The 18,670-nt window shown below is 39.3% G+C and overlaps 1 protein-coding gene across 4 annotated transcripts in view; it reads right to left on the reverse strand.

Annotated features, from left to right (window-relative positions):
- The window catches only part of sorcs2 (sortilin-related VPS10 domain containing receptor 2), a 569,963-nt gene that overhangs the window by 303,032 nt on the left and 248,261 nt on the right, over positions 1-18,670 (reverse strand). The gene's annotated exons all lie outside the window — the stretch shown is intronic.

Raw genomic sequence — 18,670 nt, forward strand, 5'->3', positions numbered from 1 at the left:
GTTGCTTCAACAAACTGCCACTCAGCATCGCCTCAGTCCCGATTATATCAAGAGGAACACAACTAGAGGGTCCATGCAGTTTTAAAATGACTACAAGCTGAAGGACTTAGCTTTGATGACAAGTCTGAATCTTCCAAGGAAATGATTCACTTCTGAAAACAATGTCAACTGAACGGAATAACCTGTGTTAGGAGGCTGCTTTCCAAAAGATCAAGGGCATACTGATGCCTGCACATGTCCTCACTGACTATAATCTATCATGGACAAGAGGGAAGGGTGAATCAAATGATTTTACTGTCGTTCTCAATCATCTTTGCTGTCCCTTTTAAGAAAAATACAGTGAACTTTCTCCCCCAAAATTTGCTTGCGAAATCAAATTGTAAAATACTCCGGACTCTCTCCCACAAAACGTGCTAGTGAAATCAAATTTTAAAAGGTCCAAATTCATTCAGGTAGGGTTTATCAGTTAATTTATAACTTGGTGGAGGGGTATAGATTACATCACACATATCGGAAAAAGATGGCAAAAAAGGAGAGAAATTACAAATTAAAAATTACTTAGAAATCAAAATAAGAGCATAACTTCACATAACATAGAGTCCAGTAAGTCAGTGTCCAATGAATGTTGTTTCAGTGAACTGTGAACAGAAGTATTTGCCACAGAATTGGGATTTGTGTATACTATAGGGTCTTGGAAACAAATCAATCTTATAATGTTTCAGTTATGTCATTTGTTCAGAACGGGCTGAGGTGAACATTTCATCTCCCATTCCTTTACATTGGCTTGGGTGTACTGTTCACACAATGCAACCAGGTGTGACATTCCAACCTTTTCAGAGATAGCAAGAACTGCAGATGCTGGAATCAGAGATTACACAGACTGCTGTCAAACACAGGATGGGTAAGAGAGATAACAGGAACTGCAGATGCTGGAGAATCCGAGCTAACAAAGTGTGGAGCTGGATGAACACAGCAGGCCAAGCAGCATCTTAGGAGCAATCCCTGAAAAGGTTGGAATGTCACACCTGGTTGCATTGTGTGAACAGTACACCCAAGCCAATGTAAAGGAATGGGAGATGAAATGTTCACCTCAGCCCATCTGATGAAGGGTCTAGGCCCGAAACGTCAGCTTTCATGCTCCTAAGATGCTGCTTGGCCTGCTGTGTTCATTCAGCTCCACACTTTGTTAGCTCGGATTCTCCAGCATCTGGAGTTCCTGTTATCTCTCTTACCCATCCTGTGTTTGACAGCAGTCATTTTTAAATCCAGCAAGAATCATATAAAAATTTAAACAAGATAATCAATCTTTTTTTTAAGAAAAATTGTAGGCTCACTCTCTTCCTGCCCTTTGGGCAAGAATTACAGCTGCAGGCAAAGCAGCTGCTTTTCAGGAACAACCAGATGGGTGTTGAAAGCTCCCTCTCCTGCCACTATAATAGATACCATCATGCATGACACTGTATTTATGCCTCCAGGGCACTGTCAGACCCAAAGACATAACGCACATCAGAGAAACAAGCTCTACTGGTACATCGAGATAACAAGGTGTAGAGCTGGATGAACACAGCAGGCCAAGCAGCATCATAGGAGCAGGAAAGCTTGACATTTCGGGCCTAGACCCTTCTTCAGAAATGTCCCAAAACGTCAAGCTTTCCTGCTCCTATGATGCTACTTGGCCTGCTCTGTTCATCCAGCTCTACACTTTGTTATCTCAGATTCTCCAGCATCTGCAGTTCCTACTATCTCATTAAAATTGAGATGTTGCATAACTGGGAACCAACCTAATGCAGCACGCTGGAATGCTCCAGCATCTGCAGTTCCTCTTATCTCTATTGGTACATTGGCTTGCAAGAGATTTTGAGACTACAGCAAAAGGGCTCAGAGCATTGGAGTATAAACTTTTGGTCACCTTGTTAGATGAAAAAAGAATTGATGGTGCCTCCATGAATACAGAGATTCTAACTGTGTTTTGAGATTTTCCTGTGAAACAAAATAAGGGAAGAGGAAGCTACAGATATTATTGAATATGTTGTCCAAACAATAGTGGACAATAACAAATTGTTGAAGAATTTCTTTGTGAAATTCAGTTGAATACTTGCGCCACAGTAGTGCAGTGACCACTGAGCCAGAATAGACTCAATGAAATAAAACAGGAACAAATTAAGGACATTTTTCCTGGTATTATGAAGGTAGCCAGATAAAAAGCTCAGTGGGCTTTTGAGCACAAGAGCATTTCACAATTATGGACAACATACTAGAGTTATTACTGTTAACCATATTTCACAGTGGATAGATGTGAAGAGGTTACATACCGCCACCACAGATGCAGCTGTCAGGGATCTTGCATGAAACATCTGCAATGCATGGGATCCCTGAGGACATTGGTCTGTTATTTGAGACATAGTTTTCCAATGTATCTTTAAGACAACCTTCTGCCAGTTCTGGGTTTGAATGTGTGACAAACTCACTGAGATATTCACAATCAAATGTCTTGTAACAATGTCTAACATACCTGATTTCCATAACACAATAAACTACATCTTATTTACAACAAACGCTTGTGCTCATTAAAACTTGCTAGTGGTTTTTCTCAACCTCTGTAAGCCAAACAGGTCTCAGACTCAGTCACGAAAAGAAGATGATAGCAGTAAATTATCTCAGCCACAAGCTGGTAGTGGTTGGCATCACAGCACATACAACAAACTTCATCTTGTCCTTCATCATTATTTTATCAGGTTATAACCTGGGTCTTTGTGAACTGAATTATTTACCCAATGGGAAACAGAAATTAAAGCCATCACAAAATATGTAGTAATTGAGACCGAGTTATTTTACACCGTTCTTCAGCAAATGTCATAGGGTCAAAATAATGGAATTCTGTCCCTGGCAGCACTGTGGGTATACCTACAGCAGGTGGGCTATCACAGTTCAGGAAGACAGCACACCACCACCACCACCACCTACTTATGGGCAACCAGTGATGGGCAATAAATGCTGGCCCAACTGGTGATGTCCACATCCCATGCTTGAATTAATAATAATGATAAGGTTTGTAAAATATACATTTCATAAAAGCAAAGAAATGTTATATTTCAGATAAATATCAAAAAACTTAAACTAAAATACTCATGCGGTATTAAAGAAAATAGTTGTCTTATAAACTGAAAATTCAAATTGTACACTCTCTAAGACAGGACTTCTTTAGACACAAAAACTGAAATTGCTGGAAATACTCTACAAATTTGACAGGTCATCAATCTGAAGCATTAGGTTTGTTTTTCTCTCCACAGATATTGCTAGGCCTACTGAGTATTTCCAGCATTCCCTGATTTTAAAAAAGTCTCCAGCATCCATGGCATTTTTACTTTGTAGGCACGACATTTAAAGGATGTCAGTTAGCAACAATAACCTTGATAATGCCATCTTAAGTGACAAGTTTATTTACGGGAAACTTTAGTGCAGTTATGAAGCAACTGCATTTATTGTGCAGATCACTTCTCTATCCAAATCACTGAGATTTATTTTTCCTCATCAAGTATTATGCCAAGGCTCAGAACAACCTCCAGATGTTTATTTAGGTAATATGGTTACAAATTAAAATTGCGTAATTTAAATGTAACATTACAAGTATCCAGTGACTACATTTGTCATTCCCACTTATATTGTGACAGTCCTTGAGTGACATCATTCACCTGCAGTCTCAGCACAAACTTATTTCGTATCATCCTCATGGTCAAACAAGCCATTAAAGAGCCTCGTCTCACAGTGGGGAATCGGGCTAATTTCACCATTATGTTTTAAGCTGAAAACTGACAAATCAGGCCAAACATTGTTTTTACACCTTGCTCAATTTTACTTAGCATTTGTTTCAAAGCCAAGTAAATCAGCAGGGCATACAACTAGCGAAGAAGTTGACTCCATGATACTTCCACTGGTCACACTGAATTAAAATTGTCACTGCCTGCACCATCATTTGCTCTGGGGGGATGATAGGCGAAAGTAATATTAGAAGGTGTGTGTTTGACATATGCAGAACATAGTGTCCTAGGACGTTAAACAAAGACATCATGTGATACCAGGCAGCTGATGAGTCATGAAATTCTGAAATTACATTACCAGGGAACTGAAAATTGAGTGGCATAAATACGTGCTACAAATTTTGAATTTTTGAGTGAGACTCTCAGGTGACTGAGGCTTGCTCCCTGGCATATCCTCAAAGAAGATTGGTGCTTTTTTGAACACTGCAGCCTGGAGGGTAGTCACTTCACTGCAACACTCTTCCTCATGTTTTGAGCTATATTGTCCATGTAATATTCGATTTTTCAGTGCAAGGATTTAGAGGAGCATGCAAAACAAAATCATGCAAATAAATGACCCCAGGTGTGATCTCACCAATGTCCTGTTTAACTGAAGGAGAGCCTCCCTACTTTTGTATTCAATCTCCCTCACAATAAGTTATAACATTCTATTAGTTTTCCTAATTATTGGCTGCACAGGTAGTTTTTTGCAATACATACATAAGACACATAGATTCTTCCGCATTTCAGGGCTCTGCAATCCCTCACCATTTGGCTAACGTGCTTCTATTTTATTCTCCATTCCAAAGCTTTATATAGAAGTAAGCTATTCAAGCCCCTCGAGCTTGTTCTGCCAGTTAATGAGGTGATGGCTGATCTGTGGTCTAACTCCATATACTTGCCTTTTGCCCAGATCCTTTGCTTAACAACAAATTATGTCTCAGATTTAAAATAACAACTGGCCTAGCACCAACTGCCACTTGTGAAAGAGAGTTCCAACGTCAAACACCATCTGTGTGCAGAACTGATTCCCAACATCTCTGCTGAATGGTCTAGCCCTAATTCTCAGACTATGCCCCCTAGAATCAAGCATTTTAGAATCTCCAACCAGTGAAAACAGTTTGTCTTTATCTAACCTGTCTTTTCCTGTTTGTATCTTAAAGTTTTGATCAGATCACCCTTTTAACCTTCTAAATTCTAGAGAAAACAGGCCGAATTTGTATAATCACTCCCATAACTTAAGCTCTGAAGTCCAGGTTTCATTCTTGTAAACATATAATGTACTCCCTACATGGTCAATATATCCTTCCTAAGGTGTGGTACATAGATCTGCTCACAGTACTCCAAGTAGCGTCTAACCAGGGCTTTGTATAACTGCAGTATAACTTCTGCATTCTTACAGTCCAGTCCTGTAGAAAGGCCAGCATTCTAATAGCTTTCTTGATTATTTTCTAAATCTGTTTGTGGCATTTTAAAGAAATAAAGGATCTCCAAGCTTCTTCAGACATCCATTATATTTAACTTCATACCATCATATCCTGATCTATTCTTTTTTCAGACCATCCTACTGTTAAGTGGCATGCATACCACTTCCACAAGTTACTTCTGGCTTTGTAATTTCTCATCTCTATCCAAACAGTTCCTAGATCAAGTTTCCTGAACGTAGGTCACTCTTCTTCATTGCACTAACACCATCATTAATTACAGAGCCATTCCTCTGCCTTTCCCGAGCTGCCTGTCCTTCTCAAATGTCATGAATTCAGGTCCCAATCAATGGCATCCTGTAGCAATATCTCTGATGACTATCAAATAACGCTTACTTATTTCCATCTCTGTTTACTTGTTTTGTTTTGAATGCTACGCACATTTAATTAGAGCCTTTTGTCTTGTCTCTTTCAGTTTTGGTGTAATTGTAGCCTGTTAATTTGCTCTTAAATTTGTACTTTCTATCCCTTCCAGTCACCACTTGTTTATTATTTCCCTTTTCTGACTCAAAAGCATTGTTTCAACTTTCTTATTGATTACATCTTCAGAAATATGATCCCTTTCCCCCAGTAAACCAACCACAGCATGGTTCAGATGTAAGATAACAAAGTGTGGAGCTAGATGAACACAGCAGGCCAAGCTTCCTGAGATGCTGCTTAGTCTGCTGTGTTCTTCCAGCTCCACACTTTGTTATCTTGGATTCGCCAGCATCTGCAGTTCCCATTATCAATGGTTCAGACGTAGCTTATTCCAAATGTACAGCACCATCTTTCCCAGTACTGATGCCAATGCTCCTCAAACAGGAAACTCAAGCTTCTTCCACACCTATTGTTGAGCTGTGCATTGATTTCTCTGATTTTATCTGTGCCAATCTGCATTTGGTCAGGTAATAATCCAGACCTTGTAGGTTCTACTTCTTAATTTTGAGCCTTGTTCCTGTTTGTGATGATATAGAAACTCATTATTTGCTCTGTCTATTTCAGTGGTCTCTTCGTACATCATGATGAGTGTGTCCTCCCCCTCTTACTATAAATTCCTAGCCCAGAGCAGCCTGGCACCAAGAAGATAATACCGCTATCTGCATTCACTTTTCACTGCAGCTAACAGTATCAATCCCTCACTAGACTGTCACCCACTACCATTACACCCCTTTTTTGTTTCTTGTACCATAATGAGTTAGCCCATTAACCCTGCAGACCCCATGTCATCTAAACAAAGCCAACTGCCAAAATTTAGGTTCTTACACTTCTGCCCTCTAGATCCTCTAACCTCTGTCACTGGCAGTAATACCACCTGTCTCTGATCAATAAAGAAATCCAAAGACTATTCTGGAGGATTTGCCTACCTCATGGGACAAAGCAGCCAGGTAATTTGCACCATGATGTGTTGCAGTGTCTGTATTTGGACCTCCAGCTCACAAGCCCTGAGTTGGAAGTTCGAGACCTGGACACTTACTGCAGACGTGTTTGTCCTGTTTCACACCCATATTCAGGAGCTCACACATTCTGCAATCACAATAAATCTTCTTTATCTTGTTGCAAATAAGTAATTAACTAATTATATTCTTAATTTATTATCGAATTAAATTAATGCCTCTTCTCGTTACTACTTACTGTTCTAATTTAAACCTTAGCAATGCAATAATACTAGCCACTCAAAAATAAATTATATAATGGCATTGCTACTTTGTTCACTTCTCTCTTTGTTAGTGGCTCTTAACTAATAATGATTGGATACTTAAAATTATATTTATTGTTTCCAATACCAGCAAAGTCCACAGCCCGCAAGAATAGATACTCACCTACCAATCAACTGAGGACATTCCCTGAATGCCACTGTGTGACACTCTTTGTGTTCTCCCAAAGTGCAGCTGTCACCCTCTGAGCCTCCACTGTCCTGCTGTTATCTTGAAGGTAAGTGTCTGGCCCCAATTTATTCTCTGCTGTGTTTGGAGCAATTCCTTTCCAGGTTTACCGCTACCTCTTCTCTATCTGCTAACTAGCCTGGGCTTCAATTTATTCTTTCCTCAGATTCTAGAGAATCCCATCCAGGTCTGCCTCTGCCTCCTTTCTTGTTTATATGCTCAAACCTCTGGATTGAGGGTCAAAGTTCCAAATTTCCGGCTTAAAGGCAAGAGCCCCACCAATGTGCAAAGGCAGACAATTTAGCTGGTGATAACTCAGAATCCAAAATCAATAATGTTCTGTGAAACCCCACATAAACCTGTTGCCATCTGTAAACATTTACTCATCATCCAGCTTATAGTACTGATAAAAACAATTAAGTGAAATGTCAGAGCACTGATTCCATTCTCTGTGCTAGGATCTGTTCACCAGTGCCCATCAGCAAGTTACTGATTGTCCACCTCACCAGGGCACAGTTCCAGTGCTAATCTGCAATGAATTCTAGAAAATATTTGGTGCAATATTTCTGCACCACATGTTCTTCCCAGCATGCAGCTTTTTGAATTTAACTTGCTGAGAATTAACACAACCTTTTTCAGCAAATGGGGAAAAATGGTGTTCCTATTGCACATTCCAGGCACACAGTGAAAGTACCCAGAAGGTATGAGGATTTTAGTTCACTATTTTGCCACAAAAAATATGAAGGAGAAAATTCAATTAATGATGTACTTAAATAATGATCTAGAGATTAGAAACAAAATTTCAAACAAATGATCGAGATTTGTTCTTACACTTGTGTGTTTTCTGAACTTCTCAAAGGACATGAAACTAACTCTACTTAATCAGTCGAGTAAAACAGATTTGCAATTAGGTGATGTCTAATATAGATTCAGAATGTTCCAAAGCACTTCACATGTAACAAATTGCTTCCTGTCACATAGTCGCAACAGTTCTTATCATCTACTTTCACCCATTCAGCATTCTCACTGCCATCAACACCAGGAAAATGGATTCAAGTGATATTTGGAGTGCAAATTTATTTAAATATAAGAAGTCATAGTTATTTTCCATTATGGTAGATTTTTTAAAAACTAGATATTTTCAAAGCCAGGCTGAGTGATTACTGTTTGTAACAGGTGACACTGGGGAGAGGTGTATCCATTATATAATGCAGTCTCTCAACAAACCTGTGTGGTGCAATTTGAAAGTTGGTGCTTTATCTTAGCTCTGTAACCAAGGCAGCATGGATAATTCTCATGTTGTTACAGAAAAAGAGGCTTATGATGAAACAAAACATCAGAAAAGGTGGGGAAAATATCACACTGTGTATAATGTATCTACAATGAATCCAGCATTTCAGAACTTTAATTCAGTTCTATATTTTGTACCTCAGATAGCCGTAGGAAATAGTTGGAACATTCTTTCATGCAAATTAATGTTGGTCATGTTGATAGCTATGATGCATTGGGAAACCAAGAATGACTTCATTGTTTCAGTATGTATTTGAATTTGTGAGATCAACACCAAGTTTTGCAGTGGGTAAGAACAAAAAAGAGTCAAAACACATCTAATGTGACGTAAATCATCTCAGCCAAGAAAGTTTTTTTCTGGTTCAATGTCATTTTAAGAATGCATCACTTATTCTGTTACAATTCACTGGGATAGCATGCTGGAAACAGGGCTTCGCTATTCATGGTGTTGTTACAAAAGTTGAAGATTTTATAAAGTACACAAATTTCCTCAATTTACCTGACTTCCATACCCAGGAACGATAGAAAGCATGCACCAGGTTTCTGTACTGAACAAAGGACAACCATTTATTCCAAACAATTAAAATCTAGCTATAAGTTAACAGTTGTAAAACCATAAGTATATCTTAACACTGCTAATTAAAGCTCTAATTGCCTCATGAATTCCCCCTCGCCCACAAAAACATAGTAAAATAGATTCTGGACATGAAAGAAAACTGGGAACACAGTTCACAAAGTGTAGAGCTGGATGAACACAGCAGGCCATGGGTCCAGGCCCGAAACATCAGCTTTTGTGCTCATAAGATGCTGCTTGGCCTGCTGTGTTCATCCAGCTCCACATTTTGTTATCTTGGATTTCTAAATCAGTAGTCTTTGGATTACTCCTAGTCTATTGTGCCAGTGAGCATGGAACTGGAAGTATTTAGTGATTGAACATACAGCTGGATCTATGGTAGGAAAGAGGTCATCAGATTTTAGAGGCATTGATAGTGGTTATGGCACAACTCTCCTTATTTATTCCAGAACCCTCACCCCATCCCCCTCTCTGATGAAGGGTCTAGGCCCGAAACGTCAGCTTTTGTGCTCCTGAGATGCTGCTGGGCCTGCTGTGTTCATCCAGCCTCACATTTTATTATCTTGGAATTCTCCAGCATCTGCAGTTCCCATTGTCTCTAGGAAGACAGTTCAGTAGTCTTTATTCCCAGGTTGCGTGGTTGACGTGTTCTCTATTGCTCTCATTGCTTAAGTTGTCTTTCTCTGGATGATTTCACTGATTAATGAGAAGCACAAAGTAGCTGGTTCCCTTCTAAAATGTCACTGACTTATCAGTTAAAAGTCATAGCATACAATGACCATTTCAGGAAAGATAAAATTGGGTTTTTTCTGGTCTACAGTAAGATTTGACAGCAGAGAAAAGATAAATCATTAGCCTGCTAAGGAAGAACTGGGTGTTTCTCTCTCTCTCTCTGTAACTTGTTCCCAACTATTTGGTCGCCTGAGAACCAATCACATGGTTGTTGCCAGACAAAAAGACCTCAGTCTTTGATAACTAGTCACTGGTTCATAGAACAGACATCTTCTTTTTCCAGTAAAAACAGCATTTGCACACCACCTCAGTTCCAAATCATAATTCAAACTTCAATTAATGCTTGTTGAAACAATTATTTATACAATGTTTGCCATGGGTGTCAGATTATTTGTTCATTCAAAACCACAGCTACCCTTTCAAACACTTTTATTTGAGACAATTTTTTTTTCAATTTCAGCCCTCAGTTTTGAAAAATACAAAGAAAAACACACAGTCTTTACAGTTCCTTTGATTCCAGGTGTACTTTTAGTCAATAAATGCTAGGCCAGCATTTATTGCCCATCCCAGATGGCAGTGAAGAGTCAACAACATTGCTATGGTCTGGAGCCATATGTAGGTCAGACCAGGTAAGGATGACAGTTTCCTTCCCTAAAGGACACTAATGAACCAGATGGGTTTTTCCAACAATTGATTGTCATTAGACTCTTAAGTCCAAATTTTTATTGAATTCAAATTCCACCATGTGCCACGACAGGATTTGAACCCAGATCCCCAGGATATTACCTGTGTCTAGATTAACAGTCCAATGACAATACCATTAGATCATCACCTACCCAAGTCTAAGGCACAAATGGTTTGCACGGATGGTGAGAACAGTATGCTAGGAGTTTTACCTCCATTTCTTTGTAACATTGGCCCAGCTGTAATCACGACTACTTGTCTGTCAAGCCCCTCATCCTCAAATACTGCAACAGTTATAACAGAAGCAGCTCATACAGACAGCCAGAGATTTGTTTTCTGGCCGTCCTCATTATGAATGCTTGGCTGTGCTCCAAGAATACAAATTAAATTTATTCTCAGCTGACAACTGATCACAATTTTAAGCTTTGTTGGAGTAACATCTTCATTGACAGTTTTTTTAATGCCTTTTCAATGTGTATGTGTTGAGTTATGCAAGATTAAAAGCATGTAATGCGGTGAAGGTTAGTGGGAAGTCAGAGGATCAATATGTCTTTAAAAACCAGTGGCGGGCAACTGAAAAAAAAATTTTGGGTGGGGAGAAGATGAAATAAGAGGGTAAACTAGCTAGCAATATAAAAGAACATTGAAAGTGGTCTTTGTTTTGAGAAAATAAAAGATAGAGGCAGAGAAAAGAGTGGACATTGGATCACTGGAAAATGAAGCTGGAGAAGTAGTAACACAGGAACTGAACAGATATTTTATATCAGTCTTCACAATGGAAGATACAAGCAGGCTAAGATTGTGAGCAGTTTTGGGCACCCATATCTAAGGAATGATGTGTTGGAGGGGATTCAGAAAGATGTTTACGAGAATGATCCCGGGTATTAAAGTGGTTGTCATATGAGAAGCAATTGAGGACACTGGGTATGTAATCAAAGGAGTTTAGAATGATGACAGAGGATCTCATTGAAGCTTATAGAAAACTGACAGGCCTAGGATAGAGTGAACATGGAGATGATGCTTCCACTAGTAGGAGAGACTAGGATCCAAGGGCACATCCTCAGAGTGAAGGCATGACCCTTTAGAGCTGAGATGTGGAAGAATGTCTTCAGCAGCACGATAATGAATCTGTTGGACTCATTGCAAGAGGAGGCTGTGGAGTCCAAGTGATTAAGTATATTTAAGACAGAGTTAGATTCTTCATTGGTCAGGGGATCAAGGGTTACAGGGAGAAGGCAGGAAAGTGGGGTTGAGTAACAGTTCAGCTATGATTTGAATGGCGGAGCAGACTCAATGGGCAAAATCGCCTAATAGCTTTTGTGATTTAATTCACCCAGAATGTTTATTTCACCAACATCATTAGAGATAAAGGACACAATCTTTATTGATGATCTGAGACGCCTAGCAATGCTTATGGTCATTCTCACTACTGATCCTGGCACCTTTTCAAAGTTCACAGCTACAGAAACTGGAATAAATAAGCAGATCTGTTTTTATAACGTACAAAAATGAACCACAATGACTCCTTGCCCAGAAACCTTGTGTGACACTGGTTTAGTGCCTTACGTGCTGATTCAGTGGTTCAGAAATATAACACTTAAAAAAAAACTACAACATAGCAATGCAAGCAAAATCTAATGTCATACTGTGAAATCACAGCAAGTGTAGAATTTGCCCATTTACATCTTCACAAGCCACTGCCTCATGCTAAAAACATTCCATCTATATGAACCAATAATTTATACAGACTACCATCAGTCTAGAATGCTGATCACTGCAGACTTTTTTTTTGTTGGAGATACCGATCACAAATTAGGTAATTTTTTGGCAAATGCCTCCATTCTCACTCTCATTCCTAAACTGAACTCTCCTTATGTGTGAATCTGTGCCCTAACACTCCAGTGAGGATATTTCAATCATGATAGTTAGTCCTTTCATACCATCCTTGTACACCAGATGACAATGTGAATATTTGTGTAATTATTCCCTTCAACACCATCTGTTTTGACAGGTTGAAAATCATAGGTCTTGCTAAATGCTACAATTCAGGTGTGAATCCCGAACTTTCAACTTGTTATTGCCAGCAAGAATAGACAATTCTCATATAGAAGTCCAATCTCATATTATACAAAACCTGCAGTTGTATATGCATCATGGTCGCACGGCATGGAGAAAGAGAAAAGTGAATCCTTGTTATGCAAAAGTCCAAAAATGATGAAAGGCACTCTGTCAAGTCTTTACATTTCACCTGAAGTTGCTGTGCAGATTTATTTTAACCTGTAATGTTACACACAACTGACTAGTAATATGATAAAAACATGTGCTAATATGTCTTGAGAACATATTAATAGGTTTGACTAAAAATCTGGTTGAATGGGTGAATTTAATGAAGGCCTTAAAGGAGGAAAAGACATGGAAAAGTGGAGAATCTTACTGATGACAAGGGGTCTAGACATTTTATAACCTGCCTGTGAACGATGGAGCAAAAGGAGTAAAGGATATACAACAGTTTATTGATCACAAGAGGTTAAATATTCTTTTACATAATTTTCTTCCATATTCTGTTGACACAGCTTAAATGACCTTCAACAACACAATGTACAGCATAGAACTGCTGGATCACGAGCTGCCATTCAGCTCAATATCCTTCATGAGCTGTGAATGAGTAATTCACTTTGTGCCAATCTCCTGCCTTATTTCATGTTACTATGCACATTCTTCAAAATTCAAATAACTGTCTAAGTCCCTTTGGGATATTTCAGTTAAAGTCTGCTCCACCACAGTGGAGTTGGTAACAACTCGCAGCATGAAAAAGCTTTTTCTCATGTCACTTTCGCTGCTTTCGTATTACTTCAGGTCTGTGCCCTCAATTTCTTAATCCCTCACAAGAGTGGAAACAGTCTATTCTTGTTTATTCTGCCCAAAGCAATCACGATTTTGAACATCTTCATCAAATTCCCTCTCAGCCTTCTTTCCTTCAAGGAAAACAATCCTATCATGAACAATCTATCTTCATAGCCAAAGTTCCTCCAGCCTGGAACTGTTTTTGTAAATTTTTTACTGCACTTGCTCCAACACCTTCCCATCCCAAGTACAGTGTGCACAACTGAACGCAGTACTCCAGTAAAGGTTTAACCAGTATTCAACATATCCTCCTTTTTCTTGTACTCTATTCTTGTTTAAATGTGTTCACAGGTTGGAGATTTCTCTGGCTAGGCCACCTTAAAAAGTTGGTAGTGGTGAGCTGCCTTCTTAAATTGCTGCTGTCGTTTGGGAATAGATACACCACTGTAAAGTTGGGAAGGGAGTTCCAGGATTTTGAACCAATGACACTGAAGGAATAATGACATTGTTGTCAAGATGATGTGTGACTTAGATTGAAACATGCAGTGTGTATAAGGCTGCCTTTGTTCTTTTAGCTTGTGGGGATCATGCATTGAAGTCTTCTTAAGTAGCTGCAGTAGATCTTGTAGATGGTTCCACTGTGCTTCAGCGGTGGCGGGTGTAAATGTTTTTTAAAGTGCTTGTCACAGAGTGAAAAATAAATTTAATACAGATTGCTGAGAATACATATTCCTACTTATGGACTACATGAAAATCTGCAAGATTTTGAGACAGGAGCCCTGTGACCAGCAGTGTGTCACAAGGATCGGTGCAGGGTCCACTGCTTTTTGTCATTTACATAGATGATTTGGATATGAACATAAGAGGTATGGTCAGAAAGTTTGCAGGTGACACCAAAATTGGTGATGTAATGGCAGTAGAGGAATGTCTCAGAATACAGTGGGATCTTGATCAGATAGGCCAGTGGGCCAAGGAGTGGCTGACGGAGTTTTAATTTAGATATATTTGAGATGTTGCATTTTCGTAAGGCAAACCAGACCAAGACTTATATAGTTAATGGGAAAGCCCTAGGGAATGTTGCAAAACAAAGAGACATAAGGGTGCAGATGCACAGTTCTTTCAAAGTGGAGTTGCAGGTAGACAGGGTGATGAAGAAGGCATTTGGCATGCTTGCCTTTATAGGTCAGTGCACTGAGTTTAGGAGTTGCGGCTGTACAGGACATTGGTTAGGCCACTTTTAGAATACTGCATTCAGTTCTGGTCTCCTTGCCATAGGAAAGATATTGTGAGACTTGAAGGGGTTCCAAAATGATTTACAAGCATGTTGCCAGGATTGGAGGGCTTGAGCTGTAGGGAGAGGCTGAATAGTTTGAGGCTATTTTCCCTGGAGCATCGAAGGCTGAGGGGTGACCTTGTAGGGGTTTATAAAATCTTGAGGGGCATGGTTTGAGTGAATAGCCAATGTCTTTTTCCCAGGGTAGGGAAGTTTAAAACTAGAGGATTTGGTTTAATGCGAGATGGGAAAGATTAAAAATGGGCCTGAAGACATTTTCATGCAGACGGTGCGGCATTTATGGAACAAGCTACCAGAGGAAATGATGGAGACAGTTACAATTACAACATTTAAAAGGCATTCGGATGGGTGCAAATGCTGACAAATGGGACTAGATTAGTTTAGGATATCTGGTTGGCATGGATGAGTTGGGCCAAAGGGTCTGTTTCCATGCTTTGTAACTCTATATGGAACAGTGTGAACACATAGCTGACCAGCAGTGGCGGAACCAAACTGTGCATCAATGAACAGGTTACTGCTGAGGAAGTTCTTCTGAAAAGCACTGTTGATAACTGCTTTCAACACTCTGCTGATGATCAAGACTAGGCTGGTAGAATGATAATTATCCATTTTGGATTTTTCTTGCTTTTAGTGTACAGGATATAACTAGGCAATTTTCCCCATTGCTGTGTATTTGCCGGTGCTGCTGCTGATATGGATGGCTTTGCCTAGATACAATGTTTGTTCTAGAATATTTTCTTAAGATTAGGATAAAATCATTTTACTTTGGATTTTTCTCTCTATAATCAACCAAAACTTCATGATACAATAATCACTGTCCCATAAATGTTCTCACCCTGACACTTTATCTCGTCGGCCCATTTCATTCCCAAAAACTGGGGCCAGCGTGCAATTTTTTTGTAAAACATTTACTTGAACACAGTCTAGTAACTCTCATGGCCCCTTACTGCCATCCAAGTCCATACTGGAGAATTAAAGTCCCCCATTATAAATGCTCTGTAGTTTGTGCAACTTTATAATTTCCTTGTTCCTCTACATCTTCCTCACTAATTGGTGATTTACAGACCAAGTCAAACTTTGTCAGTGCACCTTTATTGCTTCTTCGCTCCAGCCAAATAGATTCTGTGCTCAACCTTTCTGGATATCCTCTTTTTCCAGCACTGCAGTGCCCTTGTTAATAAATATCACCACCTCGCCCTATTCTCCCTTTTATTTTTCTTTCATTCCTCTTGCCTGCAGCACAGTATGGATGATCCGCAATGAGAGTCAGCCTTGACAACACATACACATGACCACAAGAAGAAGACATATTTAGTTCTTATCTGATGTAACTGTAAGATCAGAGCCTGGTACATCAATGGTTACCATGTAGACCAGTGTTTAATATTAATATGTAATAACTTGAGTTACTTTGAAGTTTAAACAGTTCCTCTCTGTGTCTTCTTCTTGACCAGTCTGTCCCAGACCAAACTCAAAACTGGCATCAAACCACATGATAAAGGAGCCATAAGAAAGTTCCATAGCTATGATTCAGTTTTGAAGGCCTTTGTCATTGTAACAGATAATTATCATTCTACCAATCTACTTAGTCATTATTTAAAATTAAGGCTACTATATGAACAGTGAATGTACAGCATTCAAGCAGGCAACCTGATTCATCACCATCTCGATCTCACATCTAGCACAGCCTTAGCCAAGGCATTCTGAAATTTGGCCTGAACATAAGCATCATCATCTACTTATTTCACAGATCATCAATCAATCTGGCCTGATTTTCTTCACTGGATGGATTGACCCTTTCCTCCATTGTTAAGTCTGGGAGAGAAAGCCAGTTTTCATTTTAAATCTAGTCACTTCAAAATAATTCATTATAGAATAGAGAAACTACCCACATGTAATACAGGCTATAGATCTGCTGAATTCTAGTTTTACAATGGGATTTTTATTTTTAAGGATACAATAGCTTGTTTTCTTGTAAGTACGTTCAGTTAAATCCATATACGCAAACAAGTCGTCAATATGATACAGGTTGCTTTAACAATAATTGTCCTGTTAAGCGGTTTCCATGACCCAAAATGCTTATAATGTAAAGTGTCAGTGTAAAGGTTGGTACTGGAATTATAAAACCTTGTAAAATACAGCATAAAAATCACACCTGCAACTTACACACTCTGCAGCCAAGCTATAAACATTGCTTTCACCGGTTTACAGATTATTAAAAACCTGTGTGAAGCACTGACTTAATATCACAATCAGATTGTAGAGTGCTTACCACCACATAACAGGCAGTTACTTGTTACACTTACTTTAAACATTTATTCCCAGCAAAAGAAGGTCCTGTTAAGTCAGAAGTTTATTGCTTTCATGGGAGTAGCTGTACGATAATAAATATGCTCATCAATGTCACACTTTTCTACTGTTAAACCAGGCCAATGTGAGCATTAGCATCAATACAATGACTTTACCATTGAACGGTAAAATTAAGCAAAATTAATTTAAATGTTTAACTATTTCATTACCTGGAGTTTAAACATTCTTTGCTGCAGCTTTTTTTTTTAAAATTCACCTCTTTTCAAATATGTGAGTACAATATAATGCTTGTTAACAGTCAAACATAGTTTGAGATTGTTGATTTGTTTGCCGAGCTGGTAGGTTGGTTTGTAGATGTTTCATCACTTTACTAAGTAACATCATCAATGTGCGTCCAATGAAACATTGTTGGTCTGTGCCACTTGTTATTTACGTGGGTCCAATCTGATGTGGTGGTTGGCCTCATTTCCATTTCTGCTTCATAGTGACTGTTATATGGTACATCAGCAAAGAAATCAACCACCTTATCCACAACCTGAGCTACAAGTCTTCTCAAAAATTCTAAAGTCAAACATAGTTTCTTTCTCTCTCTTTTGCTCCATAAGGCATAAGGCTATAAGATATAGGAGCAAAATCAGGTCATTTAGCCCATTGGGTTTGCTCTGCCATTCAATCATGGCTGGTACTTTTCTCAATCCCACTCTCCGGCCTTTTCCCTGTAACCCTTGATCCCCTTACCAATCAAAAACCTATCTATCTCTGTCTTAAATACACTCAATAAATTGGCCTCCAAAGCCCTCTTCAGCAATACGTTCCACAGATTCACCACCCACTAGCTAAGAAATTCCACCTCATCTCAGTTCTAAAGAGTTGTCCCTCACTCTGAGGCTGCGTCCTCGGGTCCTAATCTCTCCAAGTGGTGGAAGCATTTTCTCCTTGGCTACTCTATCCAGGCCTCTCAATATTCTGTAAGTTTCAATGAGATCCCCACACCCATCCTTCTAAACTCGATCAAGTACAGACACAAAAGTCATCAACTACTTCTCATATCACAAGCCCCTCACCCCTGGGATAGATCTTCTAAACTTCCTCTGGACCCCCTCCAAGGCCAGCACATCTTTCCTTTGATATGTGCCTAAAACTTCTCACAATATTCCAAATGCGATGTGACCAGAGCCTTGTACAGCCTGCAATACATTTCTGCTCTTGAATTCTAGCCCTCCTGAAATGAACATTAACATTGCATTTGCATTCCTATCTGCCAACTGAACCTGCATGTTAATATTAACAGAATCCTGAATTAGGACTTTCAAGTCCCTTTGTCCTTCAGATTTCTGAAGCCTTTCCCCAATTAGAAAGTAATCTATTCTACCTATCAAGTGCACAACTTCATTGTATTCCATCTGCCATATCTGTGACCACTCTGTTAGCCTGTTCAAGTGCTTTTACAGCCTCCCTGCTTCTACAACACTGTCTGTCTCTCGATCTATCTTTGTGTCACCTGCAAACTTAGCAATAATGCCCTCAGGTCTTTGTCCAGACTGTTAATGTGTAAAGTGAATAGTAGTGGTCCTGCACAGATGCGTGTGAAACTCCTTTAGTCAACAGTTGCTACCAAAAAGATCCCTTTATCCCTACTCTCTGCCTTCTGCCAGTTAGCCAATCTTCTTTTGATGCCAGACTCTTACCCCTAACATCACGTGCTCGTCTTATTTAGTAGTTTCCTGTGTCAGGAAAAGTGGAAAAAGTCAACAAAATTGGCTAAAAATAGCACTGCATAGATGAACTAAAAGAAC

Source organism: Stegostoma tigrinum, chromosome 1 (genome assembly GCF_030684315.1).
Source record: "Stegostoma tigrinum isolate sSteTig4 chromosome 1, sSteTig4.hap1, whole genome shotgun sequence".
NCBI lineage: Eukaryota > Metazoa > Chordata > Chondrichthyes > Orectolobiformes > Stegostomatidae > Stegostoma > Stegostoma tigrinum.